Source organism: Apaloderma vittatum, unplaced genomic scaffold, assembly GCF_000703405.1.
Source record: "Apaloderma vittatum isolate BGI_N311 unplaced genomic scaffold, ASM70340v1 scaffold7981, whole genome shotgun sequence".
Taxonomy (NCBI): Eukaryota; Metazoa; Chordata; class Aves; order Trogoniformes; family Trogonidae; genus Apaloderma; species Apaloderma vittatum.
Window position 1 is genome coordinate 22,960 of NW_009699564.1, and position 19,381 is coordinate 42,340.

A 19,381-nucleotide genomic window follows, 5' to 3' on the forward strand; every position below is an offset into this window, starting at 1 on the left:
CAATCAAAGGGAAATGGCAGGTTTCAATAGTGGCTACCTAGGAAAAAATAACGGTGCCTACTTCCACTTGCTTGCAGCCGGAGTTGAGTCTTTCACACTGCGAAAGCAGGTCTTTCACACTTTATTTTAGCCAAGAAGATCCTTTAGATTCTTGCTGTCTCTTGGATCTCTACGCTGATCCTCAAAAGGCAGCAGCATAAAAGATTTTCTAAACAAGTTGCTTCTGCAGAGCCCGCATCCCTGCTGACCTCTTGTCCTTCAGAGCAGTGTGTGAGCGTTGATGTTAGGCAAGGAGCGTGGTCTCACACAGCATGGACCAGCAAAGCAAACTTATGTCAGCATTTTGTTCGGGCACTTTGGAGTTAAAGCCACTGATGATGATGCTTTCCAAGAGACTGCTAAGTAAGACAGACCAACAAAGATTTGGGAGTCTTCCCACATCAGCACCACACCTGATTTACAGTATAGATCAGTCATGGCCAAATGTATTTGTTAAAGGGGAAAGGCATCGTTAATGAAACTTAATTTGCTTATGAGGGTGTTCTTTTCAATAGACAGAAAACTGTGGTGTTTTTGTTAAATGTACAGTACATTGTTTGAACTTCAGAGAAAGGAAGGAATAGCAGAACATTCTGCTCAGAGTCTTCCAGTCACCTGCTCTTGGTAAATCACAATAAATTGGTGTCAGGCATGTGAAATTGGTTACCACAGAAGACATGAAGAGCATTCTGTGTTGTGTTGTCCAAAACCCTTCCCAGCAGGGTCCCTGTTTGCTTAAAGCACGTAAAGTGTTACAGATTCCACACCATGTTCAAGCATCATGCCAATCATCCCAATTACCATTTACCCTTTCTTTGATAGCATCAGAATCTAATACCATTTGCTGCTGCATCATTTCAAATTTCCTGTGACATTCTTGAAAATGCTTCAACTTTCATCTGAAAGGATGCTACTTCTTCTAGAGCACCAGATGATCCCTGATCATTGCCCAAATTGGGGGTGAGAAAAGAGGATTTCTAAAATTGCATAAAAGCTAAGTGAAATGCTGTTTTAATGACATGTGATTCCTTTATTTTAAATTATAAGTATGCCAGATTTTTTAATTATGTATTATTTATTATTTTTGGATTCTACACTGGGAATATAATTCCTTCAGCATTTAGCTTAATGCTAATAAAAATGTGTATACAAATATGATAATTGATCACAAGTGGGATTTATCACAAACAAGAATGAAAATATTTTTGGTTTAGAGAGGAAATGTTTGAGATTAAACTTGAGATGTGGATATCCTCATCTTATACTGCTTTTTAATATAATGATAAAAACCTAGAAAATAAGGCTTGATGTAGATATATGTATAATAGAAAAATACATTATATAATACCTCTTCCAAGAATAAAATGAAAATATATGGTTCAGTACCATTTAAAAAATAATTGTTATTAAATTTCCAAGGGAAGTGAACTCCAGAGCAGAGGCCAGAAGGCAGCTGCAGTGTGGCCTAGGAGGTCTCTGTATGCGAATAGCCAGGGGACAGGGACTGTTGGCCATATTGTGCAGCATATTTCCCTCTGATATAAACATAAGTTGTTACTGCACACAAAAAACCCCCAAGGGACAACATCTATCCCGTGTTTTTCCTAGTTTTCTTCCTGTTTGCCTTTTAAATGGATTGGTTGGTTGTACCAATGCTGTTTCCCTGTTGTGGTCATTTACGCTTTGCCCCTGTGGTTAGATCCACCAGATAGAACCTTCTCCTCACATGGGTTGTACAGGGGACTCAGCAAAGGGTCTCTGCTAAGGATTTTCCTCATTTTTGCCCATCTTTCAGACAGTGCTAGCAGACAGTGATGCTATGAGCATCAAAAAACGCAGAATTACTTTTAGCTCTGTATTTAGAGAGGGACAACATTTCAGGTTCCTCTAATTCCCGTTGACAGGAGAGAAACATAAGAACAAAATGTTTTGGGCAAGAACAGCATAGCAGTTTTAACTTTGAAGGTCTCCAAAGTAGAGCCTTGGGCAAGAGCAAAGAAATTCCAGCATAACACAGATAAATATCTTATAGTCTAACTCCACCTGTTTCTTTGAATTCGGCAGCCCCAGCATGAGCCAAACCCACCCATGAAGCTGAGCTAAAAGGTCAGATTCAAGAGCAGGTCACCTTTCGGCTGACAAAGCTTACTAAATAGCCTGGTTTACTCCTCTTCCAACTATCTGGAAATGGAATAACATAAAGGCTTGAAGTATAATTCAACTTACTTCCATACCTAGACCCAGCTGATGCAGTTGGTATTGGCCGCAGTTTTAGAGCTTTGTAGTTTGAGCTTTGTCGGTGAGGTCTCATCACTAACATAGAGAAACAGAATGGCAGCTTTTTTCGTGTGTTACCCTGAAATTTGAACAGAGGCAAGGTTAGAGCAACCTTTGTGCTCAATCCTGTAGCACAGACATGTCCAGGGCATCTCTCAGTCCATGTGTCAGTGCCTCTAGGTCCTCCCTAGAGCAGCCAACTGAGCTGTGTTGCTGTCTGCTCACTAAAATGCAACAGCTTCCATTACAGATTTCCCCAGGAAGGAATGGGGCTATGCTGCGGCAACAAAGACAAGAACAGTGACAGCCTAGATTTTCCTAACAGCTGGAAGGTGACATGTGAGTGAGAGCTTTCACATTCTGCCTTTATATCTCTTTATCTCCAGCAGTTTGGTTCAATTTATGAATGTATCAGAAGAGAGTTAAGAAAGGAGTGTTTTGCAAATATTGGTAACTTCTTGGCTCATGTTTTTAAGCTATGCAAACTGCACATTTCTGCCCTGAATAAAGTATATCAATGCACAGTGGAATACTGTATTTTTATTCCTCTTCATTGTGATATGATTGGCTAATATCTCTTTTTTCCTTATGCCACAGCTGGTCTGCAAAGAACCCTGTCAGAAAGCCTCCAGAGGCAATACCTTCATTTAGCAGTCACCTAATGGTCTTACACAAATGTACAGGAGGACTCTAGCTCTAATAACATCTTAGAGGGTGTCTGGTTTTATATTCCTTTGCCAAAATTTCTGCCAGTTTCAGTGGAAAGGTCTGAACAGGTACTACAGAAGATGAGTCCCAGGAAAGCATGATCTCAGGCACGACGGCTCATGGCTGGAGGGATGTATGTGAAAAAAAATCTGGCTCCATGACTTGGGGTAACAGGCACGGTGGGTTTGAGGTCTTTCTAGCTGCTTTTTTTTTTTTTTTTGTAAAATAGCTATCCAATTTAGGGATTAGTAGGCATTAGGCACTTGGGATGGGATTCACCTCTTAGCTGCAGCCCCCTAATCAGTAGTCACAGCTGGGCTAATTATCTGGGTTTCTTCTACTGGTCAGCAGAGAACACTTCCAGAGGTGAGGTAGTTTTCAAAGGCAAGTAGTTTAAGATGGGTGATTCACCATCTCGAAGTGCTTGCTTTCGCTACTGATCAGAGAGGGAGTCGCTAAATTTATTTTTAAATAATCTACACTATTATGTGCAATTATTTTAAAGATTGCTACCACAAATTTCCATTCTTTGCCATGTATTTAATAGTCTCTCAGTCTTACAGACTGATAATAATTTAATAGTGTCACATATTGTTATAGACATGAATGAACTTCAAAGGATTACATTCTTTAGTATTATGTTTTTCATAGTATTTTTTCTTAACTTCTTAACTTAATATCCTATTAGGTAAAAACTCTTTTCTTATAGTCTTTTTTCATCATTTAATGTGGCATTTACATGAAAATTTAATTGCAGATATGAAAGAAAATCAACTGGTACTTTGATGTATCAGGAGTTCATCTCTGAAGATTTAGTACATCAGATATTTATATCCAAGTACAAACCATTGGGATGCTGTTTAAAACACAGTGTGTTCTGTCAATCACTCTTGATGTATGTGTTTTGGGATTACTGAACAAACCAAAAATGGTCAAAAGCTGTAGGCAAACCAAAAATGTTTAATGCAGAATAGTCCTACAGAGAAGATAGATCATTGCACTAGCGTTCTCCTCTTTTTTATCCCTTTTGTACACACACACCGCCTGCTTTGCCGGCTTCGAAATCGAGGCAAGCAGCGAACAAAGAGACAGTTTCATAATCAAGAGTATTTCAAGTGGACAGATACATAAAACTCATCATGTCAATTAAAAATAAAGCTTGCAGTAAAATTCTCATTGGCCAAGTTGTCTCTAAAACCCTGCCTTTTTGTCTTCTTATCAAATTTGTGTGTGTCATACCCATCGAACACTCCTCGTCTGTTGTGCCAAGAGTGGCTTTTGCTTACAATCAGTCAACAAATCCCACAGCCTGGAAAACCGCTCAGTCTGACTGTGCAACCAATGCTCCCCACGTCCATGGCGGGCAGCTGATGAATCACCAGCTGCCGGAGCAAGACCCCAGATGGTGGCAAGAGCCGCTTCTTTGGGGATGTTTGCCATTGATTCCTTTATTTGCAGAAGCAAACGAAACATTAATTTTCTAGCGTAAGAAACCGCCGTCTGTTTGTGGTGTCTGCATAGACATGCACACGTAGGGCCTCAGGAACAGAGCCCAGTGCTGGTGCTGAGGAAATAACTTTTAGTTTTACATAAACAATGAGAAGTTTCGGCTCCAGTTCCGGCTGTTGGAACAACCTCCTGCATGCAGTCCGTGACAGCGCTCTTAAGATTCCCTAGTGCCAAGACCAACTTTTAAGTTAGTGATGAGAGGGAAGGGTGAAACAAAATAGGTCTTGACACTGAAAAATAACTTGATGAGCAAAATAAGTACAAGACTATAATTTGCTAATTACGAGAAAATGTCCATCTTTTCTGAAAAACATAGTACTTCCTACTTTCATGCAACATTAGATGTTGTACCATGATGCTCAGACTCAGCAGAAAGTGTTGATTCTCTTTTGCAGAATTTCCAAGGTTTCTGAGTTCAGTTTGATTTCACTGTGGACCAAGATCCAACATTTCCTTACTCTGTGAAACAGACCTGGGATGCTCATGCAAGGCTGGATGAAAGAAGTTCCCAGGCCAGGCTGCCTATGGCAAGGTGCTGGGCTCTGCTTCCGTGTCATCCTATCATAAGAAAGAACATTTTCCTCTGGGATGTCGTTCAACAAGCTGGCAAATTTTGGTTAAAAAAAATTGTTTTGCTGGAATTTTCCTTGCCAGATCTAGTGAACATGTTTATAACAATTACATGCTAGGAAATACTGACAACTCAGTAGAATAAGGAAAATCAATATTCACTTTTTAATGGAGGGAAGGAATCAGGGAAACGTGTCAAATGGGAAAAGCTGAATTGAATTTCAATTCCCAAGTATGTCCAGGCATTTCTTTTCATAGCGCTGCAGCACGGTAGAACAACCCAACAGTGCTGCAACAGTACCAGCAGCCTCAGGTTTATGTTGCAAATACTGGCTCCTAGTGGTGTACCTGGCAAGGAAAGCTTTTCTCTACGTTTTCATGCAGTCCAGCCATTTGCTCTCTCTCTGTTGTCCTCAGCACCTGGGGTGACTTCCATCTCTCCCTACCTGCAAAAGCAAGCTCTGGAGGGGAGAGGACGAAGCCGAAGCCTGGGGATTAGGAGCCCAGAAGCAAGCCCTCGCGCTCTTTCAGCTGGTGGTAGCTGCCCCGCTGCTTAGTATCTCGGCATTTGATTCACTCTTGGTTTCACTTGTCAGATCTGAGCAGCCTGAGCCTTCTGCTACAACTCAACCCTCTCTGCTCTGGCTTGGGTGGCACGACAAACTACCTGAGCATCGTCCAGGTGTAAGAAAAGCTCACATCCCACTCCTTGGTGATGTGACAGGAATGCACAGAAATCCTTCAGCAACGGAGGCCAAGCTACTCTTTAGTGTCCAACAGCCAGATGCCACTCCTCCAGACTGCCTAGCGCTAACCCAGGCTGGCAGCCCAACCACTAAGGGTTTTGGTGACCTGACACTCAGGTCCACCTTGAGAGAATGCTCTAGTGTCAAATACTCGCATGCATCACGCCTCCTTTCTTTGTTAATTTTTGTGCCTCCTTTCCTTATTATTTTTAAGAGCTCTAGTGGCAGAATAAAAAAAAAAAGTGTTCATAGAAAAGATCAACTTGAAAAGCTCTTAACATCAAAGCAAGACATGACATACTAGCCATGAACTTGAGCCAGTATGGAACAAACGTCAAGATGCCATTTCTTTAACATTCTGGATTTTCTCCAAGAAGAGTTATCTCATCTTTTTCCTTCTTGCACAGGATACTGCAAAAGAATAAATTCAAATGGAGCTCTCCATTTTTGGAGGGAAGTATGCTTTCATGCTAATCAAAGAAGACTGTGGTACACTGATTTTAAAAAAAGCCCTATCCTTTCTCTCCCCCGGCACCCAGAAAAACAACCTACTATTCTTCTGAGCACAAGTTGTCCAAATCCAGGGCTGCTACTGCATAACTCAATGAAAAAGACTAAAGTCTGCCAGGAAAATATCCAAGACATAAAATACATTTATAGCTACTGGTGGTTGTTATTTTATGCCTGTCAGTAATCTTTTTAGCAAACAGCTATCCTCAGTTACTGATATTTCATTATGGGGTTTCAAGGTGACTCTGTAGATGACATGTTTAACCCCTGATTTTCTGGTTTTCAATAGGAATACTCTTGGCATGGTGATTACTGGAAGTGTACAGCAAGCCATGGCTCTCTGTTCCTCCAGATAATTCTCATTTTGACCCTTAAGTACAAAAAAAATGTTGTTTTTTGTTTGCAGCCCTTAGCCAGACCATTCCAGCTGTGCTAGTACTATTAAAACCCTGTGTGGATCTGGTTCTACCAGGCCAGTAATTTTCTCCTCGGAACTGAGAATACTAAGCTGCAAAACTGGCAGGAGCAATTTATACCTGTTCCTATACTAGGTCTCATCAGAACAATTGTATTAATAAAAAAAATTAAAACACCTGCAAAATAAATAGTAAAATTAATAAAACCCCTAGATGTGGACAAAGTCTACATCCAGCAAGAACAGAGGAGCTGTATCATTTTTTCTTGGTTTTGGCAGTAAAAAGACAATCCTAATGGAGAACACAGGAGGGCAAATAGCAGCAGGACAAGTGGCAGGACAGTGGAGGTTATTTCTCAGACTGTGAGAACGTGCAGGTGGTCATTCGTTCTACTGAGACCAAGATTTCTCTCTTTCTGTCTGGACATGTCAGAAATATGCACAAATTTATGCTTGAGGTTTCCTCCCTTCCCTACTTGAGAAGCTCATCTCAGCATTCTACTGGACTGGCTATAATGAAAAAAAAAGATGGGATTTTCACCAGCTCTATGGACGGTCTTGGAAATGTCATTTCTTGGCAGTCATAAGCAATGTATTACAATATGCTACATCTGGGGGAAAATACCAGAAACAGTCTGTATGGTAAAGATCTGGATAATGCAAGAATCAGCAAAAGTAAACAGTATTTCACACTGACAAAACCCACTTGACAGGTTTGAAATACAACAGTCAGCTTGGTAAGAAAGTAGAATACTAAAACTGAGTAGTTTCATATTTTCTGAAAAAGGATGTTTCTTAACAGTCCTTGTGTCTCCAGGCAAGGATGTAGCTTTTGATCTTACTGAGATTTGCTCCTCAGATGGTGTTGCACAACCATCCAGGAGCACCAACAGTGTGTGTAGCACAGTAGCACGGTGTGTTTGGGCACATTCAATGGTGAGGCTGACAGCATCACCTCACGAAGCAAGTTACAGTGATTGGCAGTGATTCTAATCAGGTATCTTACCTCTGGAGGGTATTGTAATAGAGATTGTATAGCTGCTGAACAAAGTGAATAGAAAGAGTCCAAAACTAACGTACAAAAAAGAGAAATCAGATGTTATTACTCACTCAGTAAAGTCTCCCAAAAAATTAAGTTTTGGAGGGAGGAAAACTACTCACAGATTGGTGTTAGATGCCAGCCTGCATGGACGGATTGTGTAGGGTGAGAAATACTGTGATATTCTACGTGAACATCTTCAGAATTAAATTATTCATTAAATAAATGCTGAAATATTTCAGTTAACACTTCTGGATCAAACTGATTTTTACACATTTAAAATTACTTTCTTCCCCTCTTTCCCACCTATTTTTCAGTTCTGCAAGAGATAAAGAAAAACAAAATGGAGGCAGAGCTGGTCATAAGCAGTCACAGAATGTGCCCTGTGGCACTTCAGATACAGCTGGGGTCAGAACATCATCATGTTCTTAGAAACCAGGGTTTTGTCTGTGGTTCTGCCTCACCCTAAGCAACAACAGCCTCAGATGTTAGTGACACCAAAATCCACTTTCCCAGTCTGATCTTTTGGCTGACACAGTGAAGCAGCAATCAGACCGAGTCTGAAATATTTATGAGAGAGTCACGAAAGGCAGAAACCCCAGAGGTTTATTATTTACTGTACATGTCCTTTACTCTCTCTTCATGAGTAAATCATTTAAATGCTGCCCTTCTGTTGGGTGAAGTGGATGTGAAGTAACATCCCCAAAGCAGCCCGAGTTACTCCAGATTTACGTGGCTGTGCTGGGTGACAGAATCTGCCTCGGAGCGTTTTATATTAGCCAGGTTTCACAGGGTGATCTGTGCCTAGGGCTCAGAGTATCCCCAGCCAGTTTAATCTTCACAAGCTGCCCTCGCAAGGCAACCTGCAAATGTGTTTACAGATCTGGCACGATAATTTCTTACTGGTCACGTTGATCAACCTGTCAGAAATTAATCTCTTTCTTCAGACCTCTATTTTTGCAGGTGCTCCTGGTATAAACGCCTCAGCTGTACAAAAATGAACTAGACAAAATGTGCAGACGCTTTATTTGGCGTGGAAAGAAACCAAGGACACAGCCCTGCTACGGTTGCAAAAATAAAAAAAAGAGTGTGGGGAGCTTGGCCTTCCTCAATGGAAACTCAACATTTTGGGTGGCCCTGCTGCAGCCTGTGTGGGGCTGGCAGTCATTGTCTCTGAATGAAGAGGCTGGCTTAATCTGGATAGCTATCAAATCCTCCCTCTGCGAGACCGTGCATTTGGCACAGGTACTGACAGAAATTCTCTGGCTGAGAAAGTGCAATCAAATCCTGTTAGGCAGAATGTCTTGAGAAGGGGGTCTATTAGTCTAAAACACTGAGAAAGTTTGACTGCGGTTGTTTGGAGTTTTCTCCAGCTGCTGATTTATTTAAATTCTCCTTCAGTTATGAAAATCCCAGACTTGAAAAGACTATCAAGGAAAAAAAATAGAAGGATTTGCAAAGATCAGGTTTGTGTGGGGACCTGATTAAATTCCTCCAGTGTGTGTCTTCTATACATCAGCCCTCACTTGCCCTAGGCATAGGGCGTACCCATGCAGCCCTAACTGCTAGGTTACTTGCTATGTTTACCGAGCAAGAAACAAATGCTGACATTAGCGCCTGAACAACCTGCTTGGGGGAGAGAAAATCCCTCCTCTTGGAAGTGGGAGGGGGTGGGCCCTGTACCTGCACTACCCCACTACCCTGCGCTCTCAGTGCACATACAGGGGAAATCCGCATTGGAGAAGCTCAGGTATCTGCATCTCTCCTGCTCACTCCTGCTTCCACAGGAAAATCGCATCCCTGCATTGCTACGCAGCTTGCAGTGGAGGTGCAGGGGTCACAGAAATGTATTTTGATGCCCAAGGCAGGACACCAGCTTGCTGTGCCATCACTTGCCCTCCCCTGGGCCTTATATCAAGGGATATAAAAAATACAGTCCTGGTTGCAGTTCCAAGCTGTGCTTGAGCTTCATGAACCACCCCTGGCAGGGAGCATGTTTTCCGCTTGCCACATCCTTTTCACAGTCCAACGAGGAGTTGCATCTGCCCATCAGTGTCCAGCTATGCACCATCCCAGGGGTCTGGGAGTTTTGTTGTTTGGCTCAACAAGAAACGGATTCAATTCCTGACTCCATGACTTTTATTTGCCCAAGAAGAGCTCCAAGGCTGTTTGCAAAGCCTGTCAAAAACCATTTGTGTATGGAGATCGCAGGGAATATCACAGTTAAGGCTAAAAGGCAATTCTATGCCAAGCTCTTTCTAGGTCACTAACTTCCTAAGGGTATTCTTCCAAGAAATAGCTTTATCTTGAGTAGTTCTGCAAGAGACAGACTGTGAGTTACAGTTAACCCTTTCTTCATAAGGAAAAGGAAGAATTCTTCACTTTGTCACATTCATCACTCATGACTTATTCAGGACATGACTTCCTCTCCCCTCTCCCCTGGCTAGTATTAGGAAATGAAGTTACAAGGAAAGAGACTCGAATGAAAATTTAAAACAATATTCTTTGCCCTTTCAAAAAGGGCAAAAATTTATATATGCATCTTGGGCAGTATTCCCTCTTTCAGAAAAGTAACTATTCAAATTAAAAGAAATCTCATACTGAGATACTTGAACTCCAGTAAGAGGCTTCGCTGCCTGGAAAATGCAGACATCCATCAGGAAAGCCACTGTAGCAAAGACAAGGAAATACAAAAGGCACACAGTTGTGGCTTTGAAGAAAGAGATGAAGCCACGTAAGAAGTGCAATATGGCCAATTAAAAAGAACACGGAAGGGTAGTAACAAATTACAAAACTCAAAAAATAAAGTCAGCTAACTGTTGGAAGGAGAAGAGCATTAACCAGTCTGAGACAGTGCTACCAAAATGCATAGAGCTTGCACACCTCGTCAGCTGCTGTTAGAAGTCTATAGTAGACTGACTAACTGGGAGGGACTAGCAGAGAGACCACCACAGCTGACGACACTTCACTTAGTCCACCTTGTCTCCTAAAAGATACCTAGGCCATGAGAAAGTATGTAGGAGAAAGACATAGTTATTCTGAGGCTTAGATTCTAAAAGGTTTTTCCCTTAATTAAACATTAATTCTAAGATAATGTCAGCCTAGTGCTCACCAAGTTTAAAAAAAAAAAAAAGCCCATCAAATGTTAAGAATTTCTGGAAAACAGAGAGCAGAAGAGAGAACAAATATCATTATGGCAATGTAAGCGCAATGCACCTGGGTCTAGAACTGTGCACAGTTCTCATTCACCTTTCTCTCAGAAATGGTGCAGGAGAGCTGGGCAAGGTTCAGAGGGCAACAGTGACAAACACAGGTGTGGAAGAGCACACACAGGTGTGTGTGGCTGACTAGACAAGGACTTGACAGGCTGGAAGAAGAAACAACTGAGGGGAGATAAGAAAAAAATCTTAGCAGTCATCAGTAAGGCAGAGAGGAGAGAGAAGAAAACTGTCTCTTCCTATACAGAAAGTGTTTTCAAATGAACTAGAGAGCAATGGGTTCAAAACAAACAAAAAGAGGTGTCTCTCTTTACAAGGTGTAATTAAATTAATTCCTTGCCATGGGATGCAGGGGATTCTAAGCTGTGATGTGGATTCAAAAAGTAGTTGGACACATCCACAGAAGTATATATTTTGCTATTAAACACAAATGCATCAGTCTCAAGAAGCCCAGGATTTGCAACACATCACGTGGCAGAGTGCTCTAGGGAAGCCCCCGCAACTGCTTGCCCTGGTCATTATTAGACTCTTCAGGGCAGTGCTGGGCACGGGACCAAGGAGACCCTCGGTCAGCCAGCTCTGCTCCGATGCACTTACCTGTTCTGCTGCCACAGTCCATCCCAGCCTCTAGGGCAGAAGCTTTCTCTACTGGCTCCAAAATGACACTCTGACAGGTGGTTTTCCTGTACCGCTGCCTCTACACTGTTTTCATATCTAAATTCAAAGTCTAGTTCTCCTTATCAAGCTAAGGGATGTACACCAGAATTCACCAATGTGGTGACACCTGTGCAGTGCACTGGAGGTCACAGAAGCCTCTCATTAAGAAGTCAAGTGTATTCTACCATGGGAGAAAAGGGTGGCATAATGTAAGACTTGTATCTATTTTTTCCTGCATTGAATTAAATGAGGCGAGGCGCAAGTGATTTGGAAGCCTGGGCTGGGATAAAGCACGGCAGGCCCGGAGCAGCAGCAACCAAGGCAGCAGGGACCTGGCTGGGGCACGTGCTGGACTGGCTCCCCTCACTGAGTGCGGAGGACAGGGAGAAGGGGTGGGTGACCGCCCTGCAGCGGGGTGAGGTGCAGGGGGTGGAGGAGCTGCTGTGGGCTGTGGAGCGGGGCCCCGCTGTGTGAATCTCGGCCTCAGAGAGCTGCCCTCACCGGCCAAGGAGGCCAACCACGACCTCTGCGTGCACCTGGTGTAGCTGCTCCACAGCACACGGGTGGAGAAAATGCAGATCATGCAGGTGGCCGAGACGTGCCTGGAGATGGGCATTTTCCAGGACAAGGGTCTGGAGTAGGTAAGTAGGAAGCAACAGATAGGAAACTTAGGGGGGAAACAAAGGAAGATGAATCAGGCATACTTTACTGGCAGAAAAGAGATAAAAATTGAAGAGGATGTAATTGTGTTCCTCTGAGGGGTAGGTCTCATTTGAAATTTTATCACCAGAAGTAGCCACTTTTGGCCCTGGAACAAATACAGAAATACTTCTGAGAGCCAGATTTTCTTAAGGTCAGGTACAGAGAGAATAACATGAAACAGGACACTAGAAGGTAAAGGGACTGAAGATAGTTGGCTGATATTCAAGGATCACTTCTTCCAAGCTCAAGATCAGAGCATCCCAAGAGGTAGGAAATCAAGAAAGAGCTCCAGGAGATCCACATAGTTAAACAGGGAACTCCTGGGCAAACTCAAATGGAAGAAGAGAGTCTACAGATCATGGAAGGAGGGGCTGGCCACTTGGGTGGAAAATAAGACTGTGGTCAGAGGATGTAGGGAGGCAACTAGGAAAGCTAAGGCCTCCTTGGAATTAAACCTTGCAAGGGAGGTCAAGGACAACAGAAAGGGCTTCTTCAAATACACTGCTGGCAAAACTAACACTAGAGGCCAGGTAGGCCCTCTGGTGAATGAGGTGGGTGCCCTGGTGACAGAGGATACAAAGAAAACAGAGTGGCTGAACGCCTTCTTTGCCTCTGACTATATTGCTGGAGACTGTGCTCAGGAGACCCAGAGCCCAGAGGCCCCAGAGGGAGTCAGGATAGAGGAGGAGTTTCCCTTGGTTGATGAGGACTGAGTAAGGGATCAGTTAGGCAATCTGAACATCCGCAAATCCATGGGCCCTGACGGGATGCACCCACGGGTGCTGAAGGAGCTGGCAGAAACCATTGCTAGGCCACTCTCCATTATCTTTGGTACGTCATGGGGAACTGGAGAGGTGCCTGAAGACTGGAGGAAAGCAAATGTCACTCTAGTCTTCAAAGAAGGAGGATCCGGGTAACTACAGACGGGTCAGCCTCATCTCCATTCTTGGAAAGGTGATGGAACAATTTATGCTTGGCCCTGTCTCTAGGCATATCAAGGGCAAGAAGGTTATTAGGAGCATTCAGCATGGCTTTGTCAAGGGGAAGTCATGTTTGACCAACCTGATAGCCTTGTATGAAGACATAACCAGGTGGATGGATGGTGGCCATGTAGTGCATGTGGTCTATCTGGATATCAGCAAGGCATTTGACACCGTCTCCCGCAGCATCCTCGTATGTAAACTGAACAAGTGTGATCTGGATGATCGAGTAGTGAGGTGGGTCACTAACTGGTTGAAGGGAAGAGGTCAGAGAGTTCTAGTCAATGGGGCAGGGTGTGTCTAGTGGAGTCCCTCAGGGGTTGATCCTGGGACTAGTACTGCTCAATATATTCATCAACCACCTAGATGAGGGAATAGAGTGCACCCTCAGTCTGCTGATGACACTAAACTGGGAGGAGTGGCTGACACACCAGAAGGCTGTGCTGCCATCCAGTGAGGCCTGGACAGGCTGGATTTTTTCCTCAAAATGAGGAAATAAGCATCTCAACCAGCTGAGTTGATTACAACCTTAAAGAAAGAACATGCACCAGTACAGGTTGGGGACTGACCTGTTGGAGAGCAGTGTAGAGGAAAGGGACCTGGGGGTTCTGGTGGGCAGCAGGCTGGCCATAAGCCAGCAATGTGCCTTTGTGGCCAAGAAGGCCAATGGCATCCTGGGGTGTATTAGAAGGGGGGTGGCTAGTAGGTCAAGAGAGGTTCTTCTCCCTCTCTACTTTGCCCTGGTGAGGCCACATCTGGAATATTGTGTCCAATCCTGGGCCCCTCAGTTCAAGAAGGACAGGGAACTGATTGAGAGAGTCCAGCGCAGAGCCACAGAGATGCTGAAGGAAGTGGAACATCTCCCCGATGAGGAAAGGCTGAAGGAGCTGGGTCTCTTTGGCTTGGAAGAGACTGAAAGGTGACCTTATTAATGTTTATAAATATATGAGGGGTGAGTGTCAGGAGGATGGAGCCAGGCTCTTCTCAGTGCTGTCCAATGATAGGACAAGGGGCAACAGGTGTGAGCTGGAGCATGGGAGGTTCCACAAAAATATTAGGAAAAACTTTTTCACTGTGAGGGTGCTGGAGCACTGGAAGAGGCTGCCCTCCTGCTAAGAGTACATCAGTGGACACTGTGACTAAGCTTTTGGCTCAGAGAAAAAAAAAATCCACACAGGCAGGGCTCTAAAGAACTCTCCAAGAGCCCAACTTTCTGCTTCACCTGGTTAAAGCGCTAGACTTGCGCGTAGCTTTGCACATAATCTAATGCAGAAAATACCAATCTGTGGTTCAGTCGGGCTGTTTTAGAGAGGCAACTCTCACAGGAGTTGTGGTGACTGCCTGCCTGGACGATGGTGCTGCCTGATGGGGCAGCTCTGGGTCGACCTTTGCAGCAAGCTCCTCCTGGCTGCACTCAGCAGTGGGGTGAACAGCACAGCAATGATTTTCCACAACACGACGAGAAGCCTGCGCTAGGCCGGTGAGATGCCAAGAATTTTGGAGAGGTGCCCTGATATGCAAACAGATCAGAACGGTGACACCAAGGGGTGGGAAGGAGTGATGATAGGTCACTTAAGCTTTTACCCTTTCGGTCAGTCCCTTCTGACCCACTTTCCTCCCTGAGTGCAGGTGACACCATGACAGCTGTTTTCCAGCTTGGCACAGCTTCTGCCAGTTGCCTCTGTCACTCAAAAGGTTTGACCAGTTTCAGGGCTGATGAGCCCAGCATTTTCACAGTTACACAGGATCCTCTGGATCCTCCCTGTCTCCCCCAGGCCACAGCTGCTATGGAGAGACATAAAAAAATTAGCATTTTAAGTCACCATGAAGCAGAATCAAAGCCATCCTAACTAATTATAAAGAGAAAGCAATCCACAAGGCACTGTGGCAGGAGAAAATCATCGCAAACATTTGTTACTATGCTAAGTATCTTGATAAATCCAGTTTTTAAAAACATTTCAGGAAGTTTTCAGTGTAACAAAAACCTATCTCTACAGTTAGCCTGATTTGAATATTAAACTGGATTAGAGAAGAGATGGAAATGGGACACATGGAAATTCTTTGTTATCAGTTCACTTTCTTAACTGAAATTTTGATGATCTGAAATTAATCAATATCTGCCTCTGGGTAGATAAACTTGGCAACCTACATAATGATCTTTATTAAACTGATGTTCTGCAAAGGACATATTTTTTCTGACCAGTGCTGAGAAGCAAAATTAAAAATTGTGATGGAGGGAATAAATGTGAAGGTATTTACACAAAAGTCCTTTGGGACACTACAGCTTCCCCAACACGCAGACAAATGGAACAAACTGAAATTGGTGGCCTAATGACCTCAATTCTTGGAAGTCCAGGGTCTCTGTCACAGACTTCCAGAGCAACTATTCAAAACTAATCATGTCTGCCACTGATGTACAGGCACAATGAACAAAAAGTACATGACCTTCTCAGCAAGCTTCTTTGAAATGCAAAGACGACTCTGACTGCTTGGAGAAGCTGAGCCTCTTCAGTTTAATGAAGAGCAAATAATCTTCCATTTCTACCCATAGAAATGCAGCAACAGAGTCTGTTGCTTGTTTTCAGTATTTTTCAGATTTTAGTTGTGTTTAACAGCATTAGCGATTTCTGAGCTTGAATATCTGAAATCAGCCACCAGTTGTTCCACTCTCTCTAATCTCTAGTAAATATGATTTACTCCATTAAGGTTCACATATGATGCTGTTTTCAGCACACTGGACTCCTCTGTGCAGTCAAGGGCCTAATCAAATACACAATCAATCAACCTGCCTGTCAGATACAAACAGCAAGCAAAGGACTTCTTTTGCGTCCTACACAATTGCCTTCGTAGAAGACAGTGAACCACTGGTTTCTAAGAACATGTAATACACAAGTAACACATAAGGGGCCAGGCCAGAGCCTGGGGGGCTGTAAAGAAATCTTGTGACTGAATTCCTGAAGAGGAACGTTTCTCATGGGTTACTCACATTGCCCTGACTGGTGTTTTTGAATTATACATCATGGCAGAATTTTTTAAAAGCTGGCTGAAATCACTGGAGTCAAAAGCTTCTTACAAGTTGAAACACAAAAGTGTGCAGCTCTTTGGCTTTAGCATCACTGACCAGTCAAGAAGCGTGAACTCTGGTGCCACAGAACCCTGCTCCTCTCTGCAGAATAGAGGAAGGGAAATCAACAAAACAACTCAAAGAGTTTTTAAACATCTCCCTCAGATTCCCAAAGAGCAACAAGAGAGATACGCAACGTCCATCCTTGTTTTGCTTCCTTTTGGGGGAGGACAGCAACTACTGTTTTGAGATCCTCAAGAGACTGCAGTGATACTGAGAGAAATTTATGTGGGCAAATGTGGCCACATTCTTTTCCAACAAAGTCAGCCACAAGACTTTATTGCTGATATGCTGTAAAAAACTCCAGAAAAGCCAACATAATTCATATTTCATTAAAGCCTTGATATATACTATGTAACCAATTTTAATGTGCATATAAATTGCATTATATAACTTGGATCCTATTCATACTTGGCGAGAATATGCTTATCATGAAACCTTGAGCACTGACTGTCCCATGCGATGTAACAAAGTAATTAATTTTGTTAACACTACTACTAAAAGAGCCATTACCCGTATTTCAGAGAAGTGGGCAACACTTCAAAGCTTGCATAGCTCATGCGAGGTAAAATTCAATTCATAAATATTTTTTACGACCATGAAGAAATTCAACCATATAAAGTATAAATAATTTTCTACACAAGTTTCATAGAAGTCTTTACAACCTTCATTATAAAATGAAATTTGGTGAAATTACAATTATAAAATCTGTGGATCTTTAGAGGTGCTACACCTGCCCATTTACTTCAATTATACATTCCCTAGTGTTCTACCTGAAGCTTACTCTGCCTAGTTTTATGTAGAACACTTGTGGAAAAATCCCTAAGATATTTATGTAGCAGAAATCTGAAAAGGGTTCCTGTAAATTTGCTTTATACTATCTATTCATAGACTGAAACAGTTTTTATTAACTAACCTGAAGAAATCCCAGTTATCATTATCATGGCAGCAGCAGCACAAACTCAACACCTCTCGAAAATATGGCTGATGCACAAACAAAATAAGCAACGTTCCATTATAACCACTGGCATAGTCTTAAATATATTTAAATAGTAAAATAAATATTTTATAAGCTATAACTAATCAAAGTATCATTTTCTGGGGTTCATTTTTTTTTGAAGCACAGATATCAAAGTAACATGAGTGCCACCTTCTGGCTTTGGACTGAAAACACTCTGGGCTGTGTACACCGCATTCAAAATTGAAAGGTGTGGTTTTATTTTTTATTATTTTTTTTAATTTGAAAAATAATTACAATATTCATCTGCAACATTCACAGAATGTTGCAAAAACAAGAATAGTTAACGCAAGAATTCAGTAAGACTTGCTCCTCTTTACTACCTAGAGCAAAATAACCCTATAAATGCTGCACAAATACTTTTCCCCAAATTGAACTTCACGGATGCCAAGTCCTACTAATACAAAAGAATGACCATAATTATAAATAAATATTTAAATGCAGTGGCTTGTAATAGAAATAGTAGTCCTGGAATCTCTGCATTTCATAGGATATTCTTTCAAATATTTTCTATGCTAAAAAAATTATTTTTTATTAACTAAGTGACATGTGTGCATCTCCTACCCAGGCAGTGACAGAACCTAACAAAGGAAAACTAAAAAATTCAGCAAATGTACTATTACAAATGGCACAAAGAGCCGCAGCCCATTTGATATTTCCTGCAAAAGTCAAATCACAATGTGGTTAAGAAAACGTGGCTAAATTACAATCCACTTCAAGTCCATTTGCACATTAGTAGCTTTGTAGGGGTAAAGAACATTTGACTCCTCTTGTTTCATTTCACACAACACCCACAAAACTGTATCACTCCTACGTCACAGAGTCCTTTGATAACAGCTACCAAAGCTGTTTCAAAGCAAATTCAATTTAAGAAACAAATCTGCCCCAACTCAGGTGTTGCTCTCACTGCAGATATAAATACAGCTGCACCTTCTTTGTGCTTACAGTAGTAAAAACAATTTCCAAATAGTGTTGGTTCTGAGTCTCTTATTTTTCCCCATACTCATTATGGTCTGGAAGTACATGAGCAGACATCCTGGGTGACACCGCACAGTGACAAAACTGTAATTCTGTATGGAATCCTGTCTTACAGACTTTCAGCTCTCCATAACAATTCACACTGCTATATATCCACCTGAAGCCTGCCTTCCTCTGTAGGCTAAGAAGACACTGCTAGGTAAAGGTTATAACTTTACAACTCTGCACACTTCTTCCATATATTGACTTGCTGTCAATTACAATCATAATTGTCTTCTAGAACACCTATGGCAACTTGCAGACTTTTTTTTTAAATACATAACCCTTTTGAACAAGAGCCATTCATGTGTTGATGTTCCAGCAAATTCTCATTTAAATTACGAAAACCGTCAGTCATTGCACTTGCATCTAACAGCGGCGAGCACTTCCAGGAGGAGCACTTCCAGGAGGAGCGTGTCTCTTTCCACAGCTGCCATCCCCGTACCTTCTTATTTGAGAGCAGCAACAGTTCCTGATGCAGTCATCAGCACTTGACCAATTCCTTGTTTGTCAGAGGTTCTGCAACAAGTTCATCACGCATGAACTGCTCCTAAGGACAGCAAGTAGAGTTTTAGTTGATTTTCATTATTTCTGGAGCTCCTTTCCCTCCAAAAAAAAGCATCAAATAGCCATTTTGTTTTCTAGCCTGGGTAGAAGTGGTATGAATCTGACTCCCAAAACATGAAAGCCATGACATACCCACTACACAAGAAAAACTGCTGGGGTAACCAACGGGGCCCCTAGAGTCACAGACAGATCTTAATTGTCCCTGAGATTATTTCACTTGTATTCCACTTGTCTCATCCCAGCAGGCAGAGTCCAAATACAGCAGGAGAAGGCCAGCAGAACGCG